At 36.2% G+C, this 24,532-nt stretch overlaps 1 long non-coding RNA gene across 1 annotated transcript in view; it reads right to left on the bottom strand.

The window, feature by feature from the left end:
• LOC119875959 overlaps positions 1 to 24,532 on the bottom strand; it is a 98,487-nt gene that overhangs the window by 47,068 nt on the left and 26,887 nt on the right. The window contains exon 4 of the long non-coding RNA XR_005353630.1: positions 7,470 to 7,565. This is a non-coding gene — a long non-coding RNA (uncharacterized LOC119875959). The remainder of the gene's footprint in view (positions 1 to 7,469; positions 7,566 to 24,532) is intronic.

Raw genomic sequence — 24,532 nt, forward strand, 5'->3', positions numbered from 1 at the left:
ATGCTTGCCTCATCGAACACAGCTAGATATATATCGAATTGTTCTGAAACCTAGGAAATCGATCTAAAGATTGAGAGAACAAACTGCACAACTAGGAGAAAAGAGGCCACATCATGGAAGGTAAGAGGAGTGGAGCTATGATTTGGAAGAGAAACGAATCTCTGGTGCTGCAGGGAGAGGGAGCCCTGATGAGAGTGAGAGAAGACAGAGAGAGACAGCAGGGCATAGGGAATTGCATAAGAAAAACACTTCCCCAAACCATTGATGGGGAAAACAAGAGGGGCTGATAATTACAAGGTTTTTACAAGCAGTGGAGCTCAAAGTCTGCAGTTTTAGAAGTCCACACCATGGCTAGGTAGAGCTTGGTGGGCTTCTGTGGAGAAGCAGGGGTGGGGGGGGTGGGGGGGGGGAACAGAGGGTGGGGCAGAGGCCCAGGAGCAGACAGCATGGTCTGAGGACTCCCTGAATCACACTGGGAGACATAGTATCCCTTCTAGGACTATGTTAGGCAGTGGCAGCACTGCCTCTCCAGGGACAAAAGAGCCAATGGGCATCATTGAGCCGCCCCATTCATTAGCATAGAAGCAGAGGCAGCTGCTAAGGGCAGCAAACCTGGATGCCAGCTTTTTGCTATACTTTACTATAAACTGTAAGCCTTTGTATGTTCGTGCAACCTCTCTTCTGGGACAAACCAGAACCAGCCACAGTGCAGCAAGACCCACCCTCAGAGGATCAAATGGAGTCTGTGCCATGATAGGTCCCTGAGATTTGGAGTTTTAAAACCTAGTCAACATGCTGATAAAACATAGGAGCACTGTGCCACCAGATGGGCAGACAGCTAAGACACAGGGATCTGAGGAATACCTAGGACAAATGGGGAGAGATTGTTCACTCTTCTGTGAGAGCTTTCTGAGCAGCACCAGTGTGAACTCCCCTCTCTGGGGAGGAGAGTGCCAGCTGAGGCCATTTTTACTCCCACTCATCAGCACAGACTGACTTCAGCAAGCAGCGCAGTGGAGGCATGAGCTGCTTACACCAAGCTCTGCCCCCATTCACTATACACATGCTTCTTCACTAGGGCAAGTGTGCCTGAGAGTCAGAATAGCAGTGTACCCCTCCCCCAGAAGACCAGCATAAACCCCCACACCCACCAAGCCTATTGACCATAGAATATTACAAAGCTTTAGCTCTAGGGGAAATAGGATTTATCCTCTTCTAACAAGCAGACCAAAACACATCTAGTTAAGACTCCACACAGTGGACAAGGTCCAAACACTCCCCACTGCCCGCAAAGAGAAACACTGCAGAGGACTGAACTAAGGGAAAGAGCAGCCAAAACAAAACAGCAGAGTGCACACAGCATAACCAGAGACACTTCCTGAAGTGTCAGGCCCTGGACAATATATGATCTCTTCTTAATATAGCCATTACTCTCAGGAGCAGGAAACATGACAGGCTTTCCTAACACAAAGCAGGCAGAGACCAAGACAAAATGCCAAGATGGAGGAATTCATCTCAAAAGAAAGAACAAAAGGTTACAAACAGGTATCTAATAAAAACAGATATAAGTAATATGCCTGAACTAGAATTTAAAACAACAATCAGGGAGCCCCTTACCACAGAGATAAAAGACCTAAACACTAGTCAGGCCAAAATAAAAACTGTTATAACTGAGATGCAAAACAGACTGGTATAATGACCAGAGGATGAAAGAAGTAGAGGAATGAATAAATGATGTAGAAGACAACATTATGGAAAATAGTAATGCTGAAAAAAAGAAGGAAAGAAAAATATTGGATCAGGAATGTAGACTTAGAGAATTCAGCAACTCCGTAAAGCATACTAACATCTGTATCATAGGAACCCCAGAAGGAAAAGAAAAGGGTAAAGGGGCAGAAGGTTTATTTGAGCAAATAATAGCTAAAAACTTCCCTAATTTGGGGAAGGAAACAGACATCCAATCCAGGAGGTACAGAGAACTCCCATCAAAATCAACAAAAACAGACTAACACCAAGCACATATCACAGTAAAATTTGCAAAATACAGAGAATGAAACAATCTTGAAAGCAGCAAGGGAAAAGAAATCCTTAACCTACAAAGGAAGACAAATAAGGTTAGCAGTAGATCTTTTGACAGAAACTTGGCAGGCCAGAAAAGAGTGGCACAATACATTCAGTCTGCTGAATGGGAAAAATACACAGCTAAGAATACTTTATCAAAGTGCCTGAGTGCCTGGGTGGCTCAGTCAGTTAAGCATCTAACTCTTGGTTTCAGCTCAGGTCAGGATCTCACAGTTGTGGGATTGAGCCCTGCATGGGCTCTGCACTCAGTACAGAGTGTGCTTCAGATTGTCTCTCCCTCTCCCTTCCACTCACTCTCTCTCTCTCTCTTAAATAAATTAATAAAACCTTAAAAAAAAAAAAAAGAATATCCAGCAAGGATGTCATTCAGAATAGAAGGAGAGAAGAGTTTCCCAGAGAAAGAAAAACTAAGAGAGTTTGTGACCACTACACCAGAAGGAAGAAATATTAAAGAGAACTCTTTGAGTGGGAAAAAAAGACCAAAAGCACAAAGCCTAGAAATGAACAGGGAAAATCTCCAGAAACACCACTTTACAGATAATACAATAGCACCAAATTCATATCTATCAATATGTAATATCTACCATATTACACTCTGAATGTAAATGGACTAAGTGCTCCAGTCAAAAGAAACAGGATATCAGAATGTATTAAAGAGAGAGAAAGAGAGAGAGAGAGCCATCTATATGCTGCCTACAAGAGGCTCATTTTAGACATAAAGACACCTGCAGATTGAGAGTGAGAGGATGGAGAACCATTTATCATGCTTAATGGATGTCAAAAGAAAGCCAGAGTAGCTTTACTTATAACAGACAAACTAGATTTTAAAATAAAGACTGTAACAAGAGATGAAGAAGGGCACTATGTCATAATAGAGGGGTATATCACACAAGAAGACCTAACAATTGCAAATACTTAATGCCCGCAACTTAGGAGCAACCAAATATATAAATCAATTAATAACAAACATAAAGAAACTTATTGATAACAATACAATAACAGTAGGAGATTTTAATACCCGACTTACATCAGTGAATAGATCATCTAAGCAGAAAATCATTAAGCATCAGAATCAATTGTTTTGAATGACACTGGACTTAACAGATATATTCAGAACATTTCACCCTAAAGCAGCAGAATACACATTCTTTTTTGAGTGTATATGGAATATTCTCCAGAATTAGATCACATATTGGGTCAAAAATCAGGGCTCAACCAGCACTAAAGATTGAGATCATACCATGCATATTTTCACACCACAATACTATGAAATTTGAGGTCGACCACAAGAAAAAATTTGGAAAGACCACAAATACATGGAGGCAAAAAACTACTCATCCTACCAAAGAATGAATGGGTTAGCCAGGAATTTAAAAAGAAATTAAAAAAAAAAAAAAAACCATGGAAACAAATGAAAATATGGCCATCCAAAACCATTGGGATACAGGAAATCAGTCATAAGAGAAAAATATGCAACAATACAAGCCTACCACAAGAAGCAGAAAAAGTCTCAAATATACAACCTAACCTTATACCTAAAGGATCTAGAAAAGGAACAATTTTAGTATATATGCTGCTGAAGTGAGCAATAGAAAAAGAACAATAAATGAAGCCCAAAGCCAGCATAATAATAAATAATAATAATAAAGATTAGAGAAAAATAAATGATATAAAGAAAAAAAGCAGTAGAACAAATCAATGAAACTAGGAGCTAGTTTGAAAAAATTAATAAAATTGGTAAAGCCCTAGCCAGACTTACCAAAAAGAGAAAAGACTTAAATAAATAAAATCACAAGTGAGAGAGAAGAAATAACAATGAACACCACAGAAATACAAACAATTATAAGAGAATATTTTGAAAAGTTATATGCCTACAAACTGGGTAATCTAGAAGAAATGGATAAATTCCTAGAAATGTATATATAACCTACCAAAACTGAAACAGAAAGAAGTAAAAACTTGAACAAACCATAGCCAGCAAAGCAATTGAATCAGTAATCAAAAATCTCCCAACAAAGAGAAGTCCAGGGCCAGATGGCTTCCCAGGGGAATTCTAATAAACATTTAAAGAAAAGTTAATATCTATTCTTCTCAAATCATTCCAAAAAATAGACATGGAAGGAAAACTTCCAAACCCATTCTATGAGGCCAGCATTACTTGATTCCAGACAAAGACCCCACTAAAAAGCAGCATTACAGGCCAATATCCCTGATGAACATGGATGCAAAAATTCTCAACAAAATGCCAGCACATCAAATCCAACAGTATATTAAAAGAATTATTCACCTCAATCAAGTGGAATTTATTCCTAGGCTGCAAGGGTGGTTCAATATTTGCAAATCAATCAACATGATACATCACATTCATAAAAAAAAGTTATGAGAATGATCCTCTCAATAGATGCAGAAAATGCATCTGACAAAATGTACCACTCATTCTTGATAAAAACCCTCAACAAAGTAGAAATAGACGGAACATACCTCAACATCATAAAGGCCATATATGAAGGACCCATGGCTAATATTATCCTCAATGGAAAAAAAATTGAGAGTTTTTTCTCCATGGTCAGCAACAAGACAGGAGGTCTACTCTCAGCATTGAATTTAACATAATACTAGAAGTCTAGCCTTAGCAATCAGACAACAAAAAGAAATAAAAGGCATCCAAATTGTCAAAGAAGAACTCAAATTTTTACTATTCACAGATAACATGATATTCTATGTAGAAAATCCGAAAGACCCCACCAAAAAATTGCTAGAACTGATAGACGAATTCAGCAAAGTTGTAGGATATAAACTCAATGTACAGAAATCTGTTGCATTTCTATACACCAATAATGAAGCAGCAGAAAGAAAAACCAAGGAATTGATCTCATTTACAATTGGACCACAACCATAAGATACCTAGCAATAAACTAACTGAAAAGGTAAAAGATCTGTACTCTGAAAACTATAAAATGCTGACAAAAGAAATTGAAGATGACACAAAGAAATGGAAAAAACATTCCATGCTTATGGACTGCAGGAACAAATATTGTTTAAAAGTTCATAGTACCCAAAGCAATCTATACATTTAATGCAATCCATATCAAAATACCACCAGTATTCTTCACAGAGCTGGAACAAACAATCCTAATATTTGTATGGAATCAAAAAAGACCCCAAATAGCCAAAACAATCTTGAAAAAGAAAAGCAAAGCTGGAGGCATCACAATTCCAAACTCTATGTTATAGTACAAAGCTATAGTCATCAAGAGAGTATGGTAATGACATAAAAACAGACACATAGATCAATGGAACAGAATAAAAAAACTAGAAATGGACCCTCAACTCTGTGTTCAACTAATCTTCGACAAAGCAGGAAAGAATATCCAACAGAAACAAGACAGTCTCTTCCACAAATGGTGTTGGGAAAACTGGACAGCAACATGCAGAAGAATAAAACTGGACCACTTTCTTACACCTTACACAAAAATAAATTCAAGATGGATGAAAGACATAAATGTGAGACAAGAAACCATCAAAATCCTACAGGAGAACACAGACAACAACATCTTTGACATTGGCCATAGCAACTTCTTCCTAGACTTGTCTCCAGAGGCAAGGGAAACAAAAGCAAAAATGAACTATTGGGACTTCATCAAAATAAAAAGCTTCTACATAGTGAGAAAAACAATTAACAAAACTGAAAAGCAACTTTCAGAATGGGAGAAGATATTTACAAATGACATATCTGATAAAGGGTTAGTGTCTAAAATATATAAAGAACTATAAATTCAACATCCAAAAAAATACCAAATGAACCAATTTAAAAAAGGGCAGAAGACATGAATAGATATTTTCCGAAAGAAGACATACAGAGAGCTAACAGACACACAAAAAGATGTTCAACAATACTCATCATCAGGAAAATACAGATCAAAGCTACAATGAGACAGCACCTCACACCAGTCTGAATGGCTAAAATTAACACAGAAATAACAGGTGTTGGTAAAGATGTGGAGAAAGGGGAACCCTCTTACAGTATGGGTGGGAATGCAAACTGGTGCAGCCACCCTGGAAAACAGTATGGAGGTTCCTCAAAAAGTTAAGAATAGGAGCACCTGGGCAGCAGGCAGTTAAGCATCAGACTCTGGGTTTTGGCTCAGGTCATGATCTAGGGGTTGTGACACTGAGTCCTGAGTAAGGCTACCTGCTCAGCACAGAGGCTACTTGAGAATCTCTCTCTCTCTCCCTCTGCCCCTCCCACCACTCTCTATTTCTCTCAAATAAATAAATCAAATTTATTTTAAAAGTAAAAAATAAAACTACCTTACGATCCAGCAATTATACTACTAAGTATTTACCTAAAGGTCACAAAATACTGATTCAAAAGCATACGTGCACTCCAGTGTTTATAGCAGTATTATCAACAATAGGTAATTATGGAAAGAGTCCAAATGTCCACCAACTGATGAACAAAGATGTGGTATATTTATAAACAAAATATTACTCAGCCATCAAAAAGAATGAAATCTTGCCATTTGTGCCAACATGGATGGAGCTAGAATGTATTATCCTAAGTGAAACAAGTCAGCCAGAGAAAAACAGATACCATATGATTTTACTCATATGAGGAATTTAAGAAACAAGCCAGATGAACATAGGAGAAGGGGAAAGAAAGAGAGGGAAGCAAACCATAAGAGACTCAACTCTAAAACAAACTGAGGGTTAATAGAGGGAGGTGAGTAGGGGATAGGCTGAATGGGTGATGCGTATGAAGGAGGGCAGTTGTGATGAGCACTGGGTGTTATATGGAAGTAATGAATCACTAAATTCTACTCTTGAATCCAACATTACACTATATATTCACTAACTAGAATTTAAAGAAAAACTCGAAAAAAATAATTTTATACTTCCAAGGAGTGTTTGGATTTAAAAGTATTTCTATAGAAGCATTACACATCTTAAGTGGATCTTTAGTAGTAAAATATACCTTCCAATAGCACTGAGTGTGTATATACTGGGGACAGGAAGCCATCTGGGGATATGGGAAATTTCCTGATGCTCTGCAAGCCAAACACCTGTCTTCTCTGCATATGTGAAATTCCTCTTTGCCTGTTCATTTGCAAAATGATACAGAGCTTTTATTGAACTCTTTGGCTTCAGGTAATAGGTACTCAGGACTCCCAAGCATTTTGTATATTGTAACAAATAGCTGAAGGACCATAATCTTGTATTTATTTTTTAAATAGTTTTCCAAAACCCCTTACTTTTGAAGTGGTATCTCTAAAATTGTTCATGAAATTTTCCCGCAATTTATCCCAACATCCAATTTATTACCCAGAGAAGCATAATGTTATTTTTCTGAAGTTACTTGTATCAGATCATTTAGAAAAAAATATTACCTACAATCAATCCTTGGTGTGGGTTGAGGAAGGAAGGTGGGAGAGAAGAAAATCGTCACCATTTGGAGTCTTCCATCCAGATAAATATCCCCTTCCCTGTCGTTCAGAAAATAAAAATTCTTATAAGTTTTTGAAAGAGACAATTTTCTACTTTTTTTCTCTAATAGATACAATGTTATGTGGTTAAAAAAAATTTTTTAAGCCCTCTTGCTATAATTTCTCCCTGGTGCTCCTTAAATATATTGCAGCTGTGCAAAGATTGGATTAAGATGGGTAGGATTTCCTGAGGAAATAATTTTCTTTTTCACTTTATCATTGTTAGTGTTTTCCTCATCAATTTGAGAGTCTGGCAATCTTGGGATAGCAGGTCAAAAAGTATTTAATTCATGAATACTTTTCCCTTGGCATATGGTTCCATGGTCATTAGCTAACACAAAGTAAAATAATGATGAATCAAGTACATTATCATGTGTTACTGGGTATTTTGTTCCATCATTCAATTTGAAGAGAATGACTCCCATCTGTTTCTGAGCTTCCATGGTAATACAAGATGTGGAAGAGAACAGATAAAACTTAGGATGTTTCCAAGGTAAAGAATCTGATAAAAGAATGGATCCTGAAAGGGCTACACTCACAGTAAAAGTGAGAAGTAGAATCAGACACAAAATAAATCTTGCCACATAAAGGGATTCTGAAAATTTCCCTGTCTCAGGTCCAGGGCCAAGTGTAGGGAAAAAAAAGCCTTCTTTGAATTTTTGTAATCCCAGACTGGCCCTTGTAGTGCATCTAAGATCTGAATTTACACTACTGGGCTGACTCAAAAACTCCTCCTAGAATTTAATTTAAAATGGTACCAAGTAACTAGCAAAATAAATGCAAATCTCTGTAGGATTTCAACTTCAACCTGGGGTCGCAAAGAAAAATGAGAAGCTCACTATCCAATTTCACGAAACAGGAAAGAAATAAAGAAATACAGCTGGGAACTAGCAGACACAACAGACAACAGAGGGGGAAAAATATCAATATTAAGTCAGGTTATTGAAAATATCAGATGTAATATCTAATAGCAATGTTTAATAAGAGAGAAATTATTGAAGAGAATTATTGAGAAATTATGTGAAGGCACTACCAGGTTACCTGAAGCCTTTTGAAATGCTGCTGTCCCAGAATGAGGGGGGCCAGGCCCTCATCACGGGCAACCAGATCTCCTTTGGGGGCTACAAACTGCTGGACTTGCTGCTGATTCACCAGGTCCTGGCCCCCAGCTGCCTGGACTCCTTCCCCCTACTCTTGGCCTATGTGGCACGCCTCAGCACCAGACTCAAGCTCAAGGCATTCCTGGTGTCCCCTGAGCTCGTGAACCGCCCCATCAATGACAATGGGAAGCAGTGAGAGCTTGTGGCACCCTGGGCGGGAAGCTGGGGGGCTGCCTGACTTCCTTTCTCCCTGACCAATAAAATTTTCAAGTGAGAAAAAAAAGAGAGAGAAATTTATAGATATGATCAGGGAATAAGCAAATATGTAAAGAAGCTAAATAAGACTTCAAGAAATAAAATAGTAAATATTAAAATAAAGCATTAAACAAAATTAAACAGCCAATTAAATATGCTTGAGGAAAGAATATGTGAGTTTAAAAACAGATATGAATAAAATATCTAGAATATATCTAGAAAGACAAGGAGATAAAAAGATTAAAAGACATACAAAATTCAATAAGTATTAACATACATGTAATCAGTATCCCAGAGGGAGTGATGTAGATAATAGGACATATAAAATATTAAAAGAAATAATCATCACGTACATAAATTTAAAAAAGAAAACCCAAGAATATAAATAAATACAAATCCATTTCTAGCCTCACCAAAACAAACTGCAGGACAGTAAAGAAAGATCTTAAAAGCAGGTGGAAAGAAAGACACGTTGCTAGCAGAATGACAGTGAAACAGTTGACTTCTCAAAAATCATAATGGAACCAGAAATGAAGGGAAATACATATTCGATGCGTGGGGAGAAAATAATTGTGAATCTACAATTGTAAACCTAGAGGAACTATGTTACAAAGAATGAGAGTAATATAAAGACATTTCAGAGGCTTAACTATGGAATACCTTCACAAGAGGAATAAGTAAGGATACATTTTAGGTAGCAGAGAGAAAGAGAAAGAAAGCCACAAAAGAGTGGCTAGATGGCACATATGAGAGGAATAGTGTGCAGTGACACTGGGTAAATAAGTGGGTAAAGCTGACAAATTCGGGATCCCTGGGTGGCGCAGCGGTTTAGCGCCTGCCTTTGGCCCAGGGCCCGATCCTGGAGACCCAGGATTGAATCCCACATCGGGCTCCCGGTGCATGGAGCCTGCTTCTCCCTCTGCCTGTGTCTCTGCCTCTCTCTCTCTCTCTCTCTCTCTCTGTATGACTATCATAAATAAATAAAAATTAAAAAAAAAAAAAAAGCTGACAAATTCTAATGATCATGTCTCATTCGTGGGGCCAATAGGTGGAACTAAATTACTGGGCAAAAGCAGCTTATAAGTTGGTGGTGGATGTCTAGAACAAAAAATTCTAAATTGCTTTTAATATGTGGGAGGATTAAAAAAATGAATAACCTAAATTTTTTAATTAACTAGAGTAACAAGACACAGAGTATATTACTATCAAATCATTTACAAAAAAAATAATTGAAGGAGAATATGAAAAAAAAGTTAGAAAAGAGGAAGAAGAAGGAAAAGTAAAAATAATAATAATAGGGACACCTGGGTGGCTCAGTCTGTTAAGCATCTTCCTTCTACTTAGGTCATGATCTTTGGGTCCTGAGATCAAGTCCCACATCAGACTCCCTTCTCAGTGGGGAGTCTGCTTCTCACTCTCTCTCTGCTACTCTCCCTGCTTGTGTTCTCTGTGTCAAATAAATATAATCTTTAAAAACAATAATAACTACAGGTAGAAATAAGTAAATCCAAAGACAAAAGTAATCATTATAAAGAACTTGAAAGGTTTCAAACTAGATTAAGAAAAACTCCAGTTATATTGTCTACAAGGGAAAATATGTAAAATGTAAGGACACCAAAATACTAAAAGCAAATGATGAAAAACATAAAACAAGCAAATACTACCAAAGAAAAGTTGATATAAGGCAAAGGGCTTTAAGATTGAAACAAGTAAAGAAACCAATCAAAACCTTTTTAGAAATGTTGGTTATTATGTCCTGATAAAAGGTTCAATTCACCTGTGAGATACAATAGCATCAAACTATGTACATAAAATATACATTTAATGAAATTTCCTTAAACTATATAAAAATTTCAAGAAATCTACATGGAGAATAGTATCATGGTACAAAATTTTACCAGATTTCTCTCATTAGCATAGAGTTAATTAAGAGAAGGCTGTAGAAGTTTAAAAAGCATAATTACCAATATTGATCTAATGAAGATATATAAAACTTTATATCCATTAATGGTAGAATACAATTTTTTTCCAAAAATATAGGGCATATTGATGAAAACTGACTCCATGCTATACCTGAAAATTTAACCTCATCAAATTCTAAGGAATCTATATATAATTCACCTCCTTTGATCTCAATGAAATTAAGTTGCAAATAACAAAGAATAATTGGAGAAAATGATTATTGTTTATAACTTTGTACAAAAATATCATGCATGTCTGTGCATGTATATGTGTGTATGGGTATATGTTTATATATGTGCATATAAAAATATTTGTGTACATGTGGATATATATATACATACACATATACACTTACTTATAACAGTAGTTGAGGAAAATATGGTAATATATGGGGATGCTGCACCTAAATATGTGGGCCTATGGGATTGTTTAAACTATATAGTGGTAACCAATGAAATTGGGAAGATACAGAAGTATCATTTAGATGTATTCTCCTCCAAGTCAATACATATCAAATTTTTATACTAAATATGTATATGTGTGTGTATGTAATTACAAATAAATGACACTTTCAAATGTAAAGGTGAAATGAAATATTTATATGATTTGGAAAATTTTTTTTTCTTTTACAGATTTTATTCACTTATTCATGAGAGACACAGAGAGAAAAAGGCAGAGACACAGGAAGAAGGAGAAGCAGCCTCCATGCAGGGAGCCCGACGTGGGACTCGATTCCAGGTCTCCAGGATCACACCCTGGACTGAAGGCGGCGCTAAACCACTGAGCCACCTGGGCTGCCCGGAAAATTCATTTTAAAATATCCAATTAAAACATTTTCACTGCTGGGACACTTTGGTGCCAATAAAGATTAAGATAGAGATAGAGAAAATGGGGATGAAGATTGAAGACTTAATTTTATTTATAAAAATGTGGTACACAATTATATCAACAAAAGAAAAGGAAATAAGAGTAAATATATCCAATTCTTATTTTCCTATTAAGTTACACTCTTCTGTCAAGTAGCATTCTAAATTATGTTTATTCACTTATCTTATATCATCAAGATGATATAGATCATCTTGACATTTTTAATGCATATTTTTCATGTATGTTTAGGTATCTCTAATTTTGAATCACTCTATAGGTGATATCAAAGCAGTATAAGACATTATAAAATTGAAATATTCAAATAGATTCTATAAGAAAACAAAAGTTTCAAAGTTCAAACACATTTGTTTATTATGCACTGAGGTTTATTAGAGCCTGGTATATATTAGCTCATTTAATGCTCACAACAAGATGAGTTAAGTATAATTTTTGTTCCTATTTTACAGATAATAGAGGCAAAACATTAATTTGCCCAAAGTTCTACTACTATAAGTAGCAGAATTTAAGTGAAGCAATTCTGTCTCTACTGCATGTGCCAAAAAAACTGCCACTTGTGCCTCTCTTTTCCATTTATATCAACTGTACATTGACCTAATTTTTTATTATAAATATAGAACAATGATAAACATCCTAATAGGCCAGTCAGAATCTGGGGCCAGAGAAATGAGGTGACTTACAGAGGTACAGTCAGATGGGTCTGAAGCAGGACCCAGAACTCCCCTTTGCTGACTCTCAAATCTGGGCTCACTTTTCTTCTGAGCAGCTAGAGGTGCATGATTCACACAATGAGACCTGCTTATTTGTGATATTTGGCAAAACGGATTTTCTGAATGGAAAAAATTATTGAAGTCTATTCAATACAAACATAATATTGAGTAGAATAAATAAAACAAAAACCATGTTATGCAATACTTACAAAATCTGTAACCTGAATCAGTGATGCCTTGTCTATAATATTTCAAGCCTACTAAAGCAATTGCAATTTCATTAATACTAATATTCAAATCCAGAGAGTTCCAGTGCTTCACTAGCCCATGTGGGAAGTCCAAATCTTTTTGGAGCTCCTTTCTTAAAGTCTCTCTGGGAATTCCCATCATTCTCTTCTTGCTCTCTCATCAGTCACTTGCTACTGGTAATCCACCACGGTTGTTCGAAGCCAGTCCATGCCAATTCTCCCCAGGCAATAATAAATGCTCCAGAAGAGTTGGGAGGAAACAACCTTTCCTTCTGTGTGGTGCTCATTAGGGAAAGGCCAAAATTATTTTGCCCCTCAGTATTGCCAAACTTGAAAACAAACTGGATCTATTTTCATCCGGAGCCATTCTTCTCCCCAGGTGCTCACAGGCACAAATATACTGGTTAGTCCCCATACTGGATTTGCCAAGCAAGACTCCTTCTTCTCTTGGGATGAATTTTTTTTCTCTAGGCATTAGAACATTCCTTCTTAGATTCAATCTTGCCTCATACCAATCCCAACAGTAGTTAGAAAAATCTCCCCAGAGCTGAATCCCTAGTTTATCAGTGTGGGAAAGACACACTGCAGGGAAGTGGGTGAGGTGCAGGGAAGACAGAAAGCGGCATTCCTCCAATTTCACAGGACAAATTTATCAGCCAGTCCTGCCCAGTTAGAGCACCCATTTAAATGCATGGGGCAGAAAGTTCTATAGACATTCTCTCCAGATAGTCTTGCTCTAGCTGTCAATTCATTTACTGAGAGTTTGTTAGTGCCATATATTCCCCTGCTTTAAGTACACTAATTAAAATACGTCAAAGATAAATTTTTTTGGAAAAAAATCAAAGGGCTACTAGATTTTCTATCACAAACCATTGAAGTTCAGTGTCCCCAAACATTCTTCATAGTCTTCGAGGTGGCCTCTTATGTGTCTTGTAGGTAAACCTTACATGTGCTCCACCGTGCAGGCAGGCCCTCGGGTCAGGAGGGATACTTTCTTCCCAGTGTTCCACATAGAACCATGACAAAGAAATATGATTTACCACTTGTTAAAATGGTACAGAAATCTGCATTCAATACTACTGCAATAGAGGTCACACCATTGTAACAGGAGAGAGCTCAACTCTGAATACAATAGGGATAAGTGGGTGATTTACAACCAATGCACAGAGTGAGGTCCTCGATGTGGCGGATTCTTGCTAAAGTGGCTGAATAGGATTCTTGCTAAAGACAAGGCAAGGTCAAAAAGCATAATTAAGACGAGGGTTCAGAGAAGCCAAATTTTAGAAGACTAAAATTTGGTCATAGGAGAAGTCTTGTCAATAGCTCAGGGCAATGCTCAGAACAAACCTCACTAACCAGTTACACTCAGGCTTTGAGAACCACACTTTAAAAACTCTTAAAATGAAAATAAATAAATAAATAAATACTCTTAAAATGTAGAGAGAGATCTTTTGTTTATTGCTTTTCAATATTCATCCAACTTTCCTCAAGTGGTAACTTTCTAAACAACTCATTTTCAAAAAGTTAATTTGTGACTTTAAAAAAAAAAAAGAAAAGATACTGGAATTGGGAAATATGCAAATCACAATATTTCAACAATTGACAGTAATAACCTGGAATCCTCCCCCAAATATCCATGGCCTTGGCTATTATTTTACAAATGATGGCTACCTTTCCACTCCATTTCTTGTACCTCTCCCTTCCCTTCCTATCTGCACCTGTACCCTTACCAAATTATTACATGATCACTCATTTAGGAAAAGGACCTCGGAAAAAGATCTATCTCATCCATTGTAATGTACTGGGTTTGGAAATGGTTTCCCTAATTCATTAAGTCCTGCTACAGCGGGAAAAGTCTAACGGTGATCCCTCCCAAACCCCTCATTTAACAATTCAGGAAACTGAGCTCCAGATTAGTTTGTGATTCCATTAAATTTAGGCAGCTAGTAGAAAGCTACAAATGAATATACATTTCCATATCTTAAGTTTAATATCTTTCCTTGTATTAAAATAGTCATAATTTTGAATTTTTAAGGCCTGGTTGGACCATACCGGGAAATACGAACCAGTTCCTCCTGCTCCTGTCAGAAGAGATGGGTAAGAACTGGTTGCCACTGTCTTTAGCTAAGGAGTTGATATGATATTGGCTGGATTGAAGAGTACCTAGAACCTTGTAAGATCTGAAACTTCTACTGAATATGGTAAGTTTGTGAGTCCTATTCAAAGATTAATAGGAATGTTAGGAAAACCTTAAACCAGGAGCTGAGAGATTTGTACCTTTTTCCTGACATTGTCTACTAAACAACGTATGATCTTGGGCAGTTTCTTCCCCATTCCCACAGTCTCCTAATCCATAAAATAAGATGACAGATCAGCACCTTACATTGGAAATGCTGGTTTATTTTGTGCATTAAACTGGGTGAGTGGATTAATTAGCATATATAAAGAAAGCAATTCACATTGGGCTGGCTCACAGTAAATCCTCAAAATAAAGTTAACCCACTTTCTGGCTTCCTTCCTTCTTTTTTTTTTTTTTCCTTCCTTCTTGCCTTCTTTCCTTCCCTTTTTGTCTTCCCTCCTTCCCTCATTCTTTACTTCCTTACTTCCTTCCATATCCAGTGTGAGTTGGAAGGGGAGGACAGAGGACTCCAGAATGATGGGAGGGTAGGGGGGTTGTCAGGGTGTGAGGAGAGTAGATCGTGAACATTTGGGAGCAGACTGTGATGGATTATCCACTCCTTATGTGGTTGGGGTTTTAGCATATAACATTTGTGTCCTAGGGGAAAACTGTACAAAATAAGTTTTTAAAAATATCTATCCATCTAACAGAAGCAATATTCTCTTTAACAAGCCACCAGTGTAATCAGTTCCAGCTTTAACTTTTAAGAGTCAAATCCAGACATGTTCTCTCAAGAATACCTCTAAATTTTGTGTAGATTTGGTGTATCAAATGTCCTACATGAGTATATGAACATGAAATAGTAATATAAAACTGGTAGTTAGCAGTTTTTATTCTGCCTTCAGTGGCCTTTTTCTAAAGGATCAAACACTTTGACTGCCATATGCCCCACTGTCTCAACTATCCCCTCATTCATTCACAAGCCTGAGTGTACATTTTAAATCCCATTTCTGTTCCCAACCCTTATCAGCTATGCTCTTTCTTTTAAGGTGGGATCTAAGCCTACTTAGAAGACTGGAAAAATATTTCTATCCCAAAGAAATACTCCTGCCTAATCTGAGAAGTTGAGGAAAAAAATCATATGCAATGAGTCCATTTTGTGTAAAAAGTTTAGTCATCTGGGTTTAATTGAAGGGGTGATGGGTTTGGCTTTGCTTTGCTTTGAATTCACTGCAGTCAATACAGTAGGGATTGGAGAAGACATATGAATAGGAGGCAGCTGGGAGGTTTTCACATTCAGGGAGCAATTTTCAAAGGCAATGCCACACTTATGTATAACAAAGTGCTGGCAGCCTAGGAGAAAAGCAGCAAGTGAAATAAAGATGACCAGATGAAAGAAGAGACACAACCTGTTCTCCCTCTGCACTGGATTAGGCTCCATTCATATGTACATTTACAATAATGACACAGCAATAAAGACAAAACCCAATGAATGCCATATGTTGTGTGAGGTGTCACAGGAAAAAGAGTCTGTTAATTGTCTGAAGAGAAAAGGTCTCCTGAGGAGACTGGAAGTAACTTTCTGGAGGAGAGAAAAAGAGAGATGAATAAAGTCTCTAAAACAGAGAACACAGTGCAAGCAAAAGTAAATTAGTTCCTCTTATTCCCAGCAAAATATTTGGGTTTGGGTGATCATGAGCTCTAGCCTTGAGGCTCTGGGGCAAGCATTTCAGAGGGATCCTTGAAGAAAGAGAATCTTCAAGGACAATTGGAAGCCCAGCCATAGCAAAACTACATATGAAGACCTCCCATCACCTTAAAGCCAGCATATGGGTATATAAAGAAGATGGGACCTGACAGTCTATATATCATAGAACTCAAAAGCGTAGGCTTGGGAGCCAGACTGCCTGGGTTCAAATCCCAGCTCTGCCACCCACTGTGAGATCATGGGCAAGTTCCTGAACTTCCCATTTTCCCTTAGAAGAGTGCTTGGCATTAGTTATGTACCTAATATATAGTATTAAAATACCAACCAACAAATTTATGTTGTTTTATTATTTCATACATATTTATTTTATTTAACAAAATATATGAGTGGCTCATATATTGAGCCACCTGGGTGGCTCAGTTGGTTAAGCAACCAACTCTTGGTTTTGGCTCAGGTCATGATCTCAGAGTTGTGAGATCAAGCCCTTCACTAGGTTCCACACTTAGCAGGGAGTCTGCTAAGACTCTCCCCTCTCTCTCGCTCTCCCTCTGCCACTGCCCAGCCTCCTGTTCCAGTGTGCTCTCTCTCTCTCTCAAATAAATAAATAAATCTTAAAAATATATACTGCTATGGTGCAAGAGTTCTTGTCTTATATTTTGATATTTCCAGGAACATTGAATAAGGGAGAGTGTGCCACATTGCCTGGTACTTGAAATTACCCAAGGATATTTGTAGGATTGCAGGTGGTTGGGTCGGGGGAAAGGGGATATTGAACCCTGTGCAGCAAATATGTCATACCCTTTTTGTGTAAAGTCAAGTGGGAAATTTACTGAAGAGACACTGTATACAAAATTTTACACTTGAGGTTTTTTTTCTGAAGATCCTAACTTTCATCAACTCTCAAAAGATTAGGTATTACTAGCTTACTCATCCAAAAGCATTTTTATATAGAATATTTTATCACACACCTACCTTTAGCAACCAATTCAAAGCAATGAATGTTACTCATAACTTAAAATATAGCTTGGTATTCAACTCAGCTATAACCCCACAGATGTCTGTTGGAATTTTTATTGAGGTGGGAATGACATCAATTCAGCCAGAACTCAGTAAGTTTGTGTGTCAAAGGCCATTCTTCACTCACTCCCCCATAAACATGTATACATGTCAACCCATGTCCCTAAAATTCAGCACAAGAAACTGCGAAGCGCATGAATTTACCACCATCAATGACTTGTTAAACACTTTTTTTTTAACTGTAGTAAGAAAGTCTTACTTTTGCTTCAAATATAAATCAAGTAGGCAAATGTAAGTAGTATGATTAACCAAGCTGTAGATGATTTAATACCAAAATTTTTATACAGATATGAAAAAATATTCTTTTGTTTATATTTTAAGCTCTCTTTCTTCATATTTTTTTAATTATATAAGAAAATATAGGGTAGCCCCAGTAGCCCAGCGGTTTAGCACCCAGGGTGTGATCCTGGTGACCCAGGATTGAGTCCCGCATCAGGCTCCCTGCATGGAGCCTGCTTCTTCCTCTGCCTGTGTCTCTGCCTCTCTGTGTGTGTGTCTGTCATGAATAAATAAATAAAATCTTAAAAAAAGAAAAGAAAAAAGAAAATATATTTTGTAAAAAGTGTTCAAGCACAGAAGTACTACACTGGAAGAACAGATAGTCAACCGTCACTTTCTGTCCCCGTATCTGGATCTCATTCCCCTCTCCATGGGTCACCAGGGTTAACTGTGGGTTGTAAATTCCTCCAGACATTCTATGCAATATAAGATATACATATATACATGTATGCATTTTTATATGCTTATATATCTACACATAATTTTACTTGAAGCAATCTCTGCCTAAATGACATAATTTTATACTTAATATCAGCAATTTACTTTTCCCATTTCCAACATGTACTGGAGATCTTTCCATGTTGTTATGCATAGTACTATGTGATTACGTTGCAGTGCAGAGATCTCAGGCATCAACTAATCTAGGATTGATGGATGCATAGTTTGATTCCAGTCTTTCTTTCCTATCAAATCCTTATATTTCCACCTTTGGGCAAATGGGAGATATTTCTCTCATAAAGACATTTGTTACTTGTACTTATTGTGACTTTTGCCATTTTAAATTTTGTAACTTTGTGTAGGCAAATATGAAAACTTTCTTCTTGATGATTTCTGGATTTAGACCCTTTATCAGGAGACTCTTCCAGACCCTAAATTACAAGTGAATAGTCTCTTTATTTTCTAAACATAATTTTATATTTGTTATTTATGTATAATTACTTGATACATTTCCAAACAATTTTGTGAGGGTGTGAGATGAGGCAAAACTTAATATTTTTTTCAAATTGTCCCATGACTTTTTTATTAAACAACCTATTCCTTCCCCACTAATTCCCAAGGTAACATATGACATTGCCTTTGTCACATATGAAATTTCCCTAGGTAGCTGTAGTTGATCTTGCACTACTCTTTTCTATATAATCAAGCTGTCTACTCCTGAACTATTACATAGGTTTAGCTACAATAGCTTTACACTAGATATTTTTAACATGGATGGGCAAATATCACCCTTTGATCTTTTTCAAAATATTCTTGGCTATTTTCTTCTTCAATTGAACTTTAAACTAAATCTGTCAAGCTCCATAAATAGTTCTTTTAGGGTTTTATATGGGATTACATTAAATTTACAGATTAATTTGGGAAAAACTAACATCTTTTAAATGTTATGTATTCTCTTCCAGGAACTTGTTATGTCTCTGCATTTATTGAGGATGGTTTATGTATTCTTCAGAAAGTGTTACATTGTTTTTTATAATTGTCTTTTAGAACTCTTACTAGGTTTAATTCTTACTGGTTTTGTTTTTTTTTTTTGTTTTTTTTTTTTTTTTTTTTTTGGTTTCTGTTGCTATTGTGATTTGGGATGTTTTTCCATGATATATTCTAATTGTCTATTGCCTTGTATAGAGAAGTTATTATGTACTGAATTTTGTATACAAGTGCCTTCTTAATTTTAATAGTTTTTTCGATTGATTTTCTTGAATTTTCTAGGTAGATGATTATATTGTGTACAAATGACATTTTTATCCTTCCCTAACTAATGCATACATATGAGCATGTGTGTCCCGTTTATATTCAGTCTTTATAAAATTTTGAATAGTAGTGTTGAGAATAGATACCATCATATTCATCCTGACCGCATAATGGCCATTCACAAATAAATAAGACATAATATTCAAAAGCTTCAAATTTCCTGTCACCTGTTTTATTCAGGGGACATTTGCATTTCTATAGCTGCAAAAATAACCACAAAATATAATACTGTGCATAATCAGCAATACTTCAAATCACTTTCATCTTTGCACATTGTCTGTTCTTCATAAAAGCCACTGAGGCTAAAATATGGTGTCTTTAATAAATGTTTATTGACTGACCAACTGAAATTATTATAATAATGTCATTCTGACAGAAACCTCTATTTTATTTTTCATACTATCATATTTTATATCATATTGATAAATACAGATAGGTATATGCAACAGACACACAAATTATAATCATAATAGCAAAATAACTATTATGAAGCCATATTGAACTTAAGAGCTTCCATTTTTTGAGATTTATACAAATTAATTCACAATGTATGCAGTCCCAAACATTTTGCCATTCTCAGTATTATGTGGGTAAGATTTATCTGTGTTGTTGCATATTATTATAGTTTATTCATATGTACTGATTTTGCTATTTGCTATTTTTTTGCTATTCTATTATATAAATATGCAACAATTTATTTTCATTTTATAGATATTTAGGGTTATTTCTGGTTTTCTGTAATATTAATAAAAATGCTACAAGTATGACTGCATATTCCTTCTGGTGCATATGTAAAAGAGTTTCTCTAGGGCATTTCTTAGAAATGAAACTTGTAGTGCATGGGGATTACGAATGTCCAAATTTTCATAATACCTAGTATAGTTTTATGGGAGATATACTCTATACAGAAAATAAAATTATCTTCAATTGCTAGTTTATTAATAGTCCTGCATGAATAGTTGTCAAATTTTATTAAAAGCTTTTTCTACAGCGAATAAGGTAGCTACTTAAAAAAAAATAATGCCGTATAACAAACCACCCCAAAACTCAGTGGCTTAAAACGATAATTATTTATACTCATTCATGTATCTGTGGGTAGACTATAGTTAAACTGACCTAAGCAGGATCAAGGTGTACTTTGGTGCCAAACTTGGTGGGGGAGGAGTCTGGTCTGTCCCATGTATCTGTCATCCACCCTGAACTAGCAGGCTAACTAGTGAAGGTTCTTTTGTGGCAGAAACAGAAGCGTAAGAGCCGAGTTTGATATAAAGTTATACTGACCTCATAGACCAATTATAATGTAAGGGTTAAGGTAATACTCACCTGCAAAACTGTTGAGTCCTAGTATTTTCTTTGCTGGAAACTTTGTATCTACTGACTCAGTTCACTTAGTCATTATAGGACAATTTAGGCATTCTTCTTGAATTAGTTCTGGACAGATTCTATTATTTATGGAATTTTTCCATTTCATAAATTCTCAAAATTGTCAGCCTTCAATCACTCATAATATTCACTTACTGTGTTTTAAATATCTATATTTGTAATTATATGTCCTTTTTTGTTCCAAATATTGAGCATAGGCCAGAGTAAATTTACTTTCACTTCTACTAGAAGTTAAAAGAATTTGTGTTCAGGGACCAGTCTAGCCCCTTAAAATTGTATGGGCTAATGAAGAATTCCCAGTGTCAGCTTTTCTGTCTTTAACTATCAGAGATTTAGTCTCCAATAGATGATAGAGCTAGCACAATCATCTGCCCTCAGAGCAACTTTGGCTATCTGTGATTGCTTCTTGTTCACTGGTCCTTTATGACCTTTGAGTAGTGGTGAAGAATGCCCCAAAAGATTTCTTTCACTTCTTACTTTGAGACCAGAAATGAATTAAAAGGTCTATTTTATCCAGACAGAAGTTACTTTTCACTTGTCAGCTCACGAGAGACACTGAGGCAGAACTGCCCAACCATGCTACTCCTGAATTCATGACACACAGAAACCATGAGATAACAACCTGTCATTGTCCTAAACTGCTAAGTTTGGGGATTGTTTATGATACAGAGATGATAATACACACAGTGTCATTGTTAAAAATTAAGATCTATTATTTTTCTAACAGATGGTGTATGTATAGAGCCCCTAAATTGAAATCAGTCTGATGCTTTAGTTTCTTCATAAGTAATGTAATCAGATCATAAGCAACATATTTGGATGAATAAATACATACAGACCAAACTATAAGCATTCACTGAGGCCACCAAACAAATACCTGGTAACAAATATCATGCCTGATTCAAGAGAAAAATCTATACTCCCTGTGAGGAGAGGTACTATAAGAACTTGTAAACATGTTCCTCATCTCTCTCTTTGGGGAACTATGAACATCCCACTGACAGAGTTCCTGGGTCTTATGTGTGCACCTTTGCATTTTCTCTTGGATAACAGAGCACTACAGGATTTGCAAATGATAACTTCACATTCACTGTGATTTCAAGTAGCACTATTAGCTAAGTAATAGCAATAAATAATATCATTAGTTAACAGAATATCATTCAGCAATTTTTCCCAGCTTTAATTTTCAGGCTTAAAAGAAATCATGTTGGAGGAATATAATCGTTTCCAATGAGACTTAAAATGTCTTATACAAGTTGAATATAATGATTATTGTTAATTTTTGGAACATATAACAATTTTTGAAATAGAACTCACATACTTTGCTTGATCTACTTTTCATTAAAGCAGGCAGGTGACAATAAAGACTATTATTACAAGGTAATATGTTTAATCCTGGTCCACAGTATCAAAGAAGATAGTCTCTACTTATTTTGTTTTTATTTACTTAAACAAATTGTTGATAGTGTAAAATGAAGTAACTGCTGCTAGTGTAAAATGGAAAAAGCTCTATATAATCTTTACTTGGACAAAATAAGGAACTCTGGGTCATTAGTAAGCATAGTACATGAAAACCTCATATGCACTTGGAGAAAAGGCTTTGTGCAGCTATTGAAAGCAGAAATTCATTGAAGCCTGGTGACAGAAAATATAAGTACCCATTTTATTTTATGAATCTTTTTGTTTAAGATCAGCATTAATATCTATAGTCAGCATTCTTGTCTTCATTTGTCACTATCCATAGTCTTTGTTTCATTGCATTGATTATTTATGTCCTAAATTATAGCTATTCTTTCTTCTTTTTTTTTTCCTGTGGTTTAAAGAATCGCTTCGAGGGCAAGTGTAATGCCTGAATAATACGTTACTTGGCAATGCATGGACAGCTCCACATGAAACAAAACCGTGTGATGTCTTGGCACATGTCTTAGGATCTATCGTGAGACATAATCTTCACCAGTTTATTTGCTATATGTTGGTGCAGTTACTGGCACAATGGCAAATGTCAATTAGAAGAACAAATGGAAAAACAAAAGCTCATCAAAGTTTCTTTCTCTTATTCTTTTTTAAATCAAAACTTTGTTGTTTAGCATGGAATAGTCATTATTTAAACCTATCTCACAAGGAGGCACTTGACGGGATAAGCACTGGGTGTTATGTTATATGTTGGCAAATTGAAATCCAATAAAAAAATATATAAAATAAAAATAAAAAAATAAACCTATCTCACAGAGTTAAAAGTTGCTTTGAAGATAATCCAGTTAAACCTACTCACTGGTGTTTGGAAGGCAGCTACGTTCACTACTAAACCACCAAGGCACACTAGTGTTTGAACCCTTTCTGTAGCACATAAGCAATATGTCTAGCTAGTCCCAAGTTCAAACTCCTCAGTGTAGCTGACTCTCAACAAACACTGGTAGCTCACTCAGTCTTCAGCTGGCTATCACTGGAAGAATGTTTCTACACCTTTCTTGAACAAAGACAGCTAATTTCTTTCCTTTCCTCTTAAAACAAGGATGGAAGCTTAAGTAAGGGTTTTTTCAGCCGCCTATTTTTGAAGTTGGAATTTAAGGAGCAAGAGAATCATCCATCCACCATTTCCCTGAAGACTGAAATACAACTGGCGATATTATTTCATTCATCCTCTTACCTACAGTAATGACTAAAAAGACACACTGTTAAGGAAGTGAATCATTCAGGCATAAACTTTGTTGCTACGTTTCAGGGTGACTTTGGATTAGAACTCCAGAGAAAAGCAAGCAATTCTATATTAGACAAGAACAAGCTGTAATGGTAAACAAGGGTGCCTGAGCACATATTTCATGGTCTTGAAAACACTCACTTCTTAATAACTTCCTTGCTTTGTACCTAATTTATCTTTCATGCTTCCGGCCATCACTGTGATCAAACCCCTCACCTTTCATTTGTTGTCAAAGTATCTCTCACATCTGCTCATTGGAGGCTTGTCTCATAGAAACTATCTGAACAGGACAACAGTTCTGCTTGGGTTTCTAAGTCTGTCTCAGATGGCTAAGAAGCATTCAGAAGTTATACTTACAAATATATCTTTCTAATGAGAAGAATATGACTTCCAATGGCAAGCAAATATTAACAAATAAATCTGTGTTGAACGCCAGTTTCACATACTCCTGAAGAGCTTCAGCTTTTAGACAAATAGGCTAATTCCTTTGGAAACCATCCAAAGTATCACATCACTGATTAGAAACAGCTAAAATGGTTAGAGTAATTGTGGCTCTATGGGCTTTTCTACTCTTTTCTCTAATGGTTTAGGATACACATCATTCTGTTTAGGTAACAAGTATAAGTTCTGCAATTCATGTAATTAGACTAATGAGGTTTAAGTTTCAGGGCCCCCCAAATGTATGGGCCCCTGCCAAAGCCACAGAAGGTATCTTCATAAATTTATACATTTTTCCTAAGAGCGGCACCTCGAATTTTTTACAAGCTTCAACCCTCATGAAATCTAAATCTACA

The sequence above is a fragment of the Canis lupus genome, chromosome 1 (assembly GCF_011100685.1).
Source record: "Canis lupus familiaris isolate Mischka breed German Shepherd chromosome 1, alternate assembly UU_Cfam_GSD_1.0, whole genome shotgun sequence".
In the NCBI taxonomy this organism is placed as follows: Eukaryota; Metazoa; Chordata; class Mammalia; order Carnivora; family Canidae; genus Canis; species Canis lupus.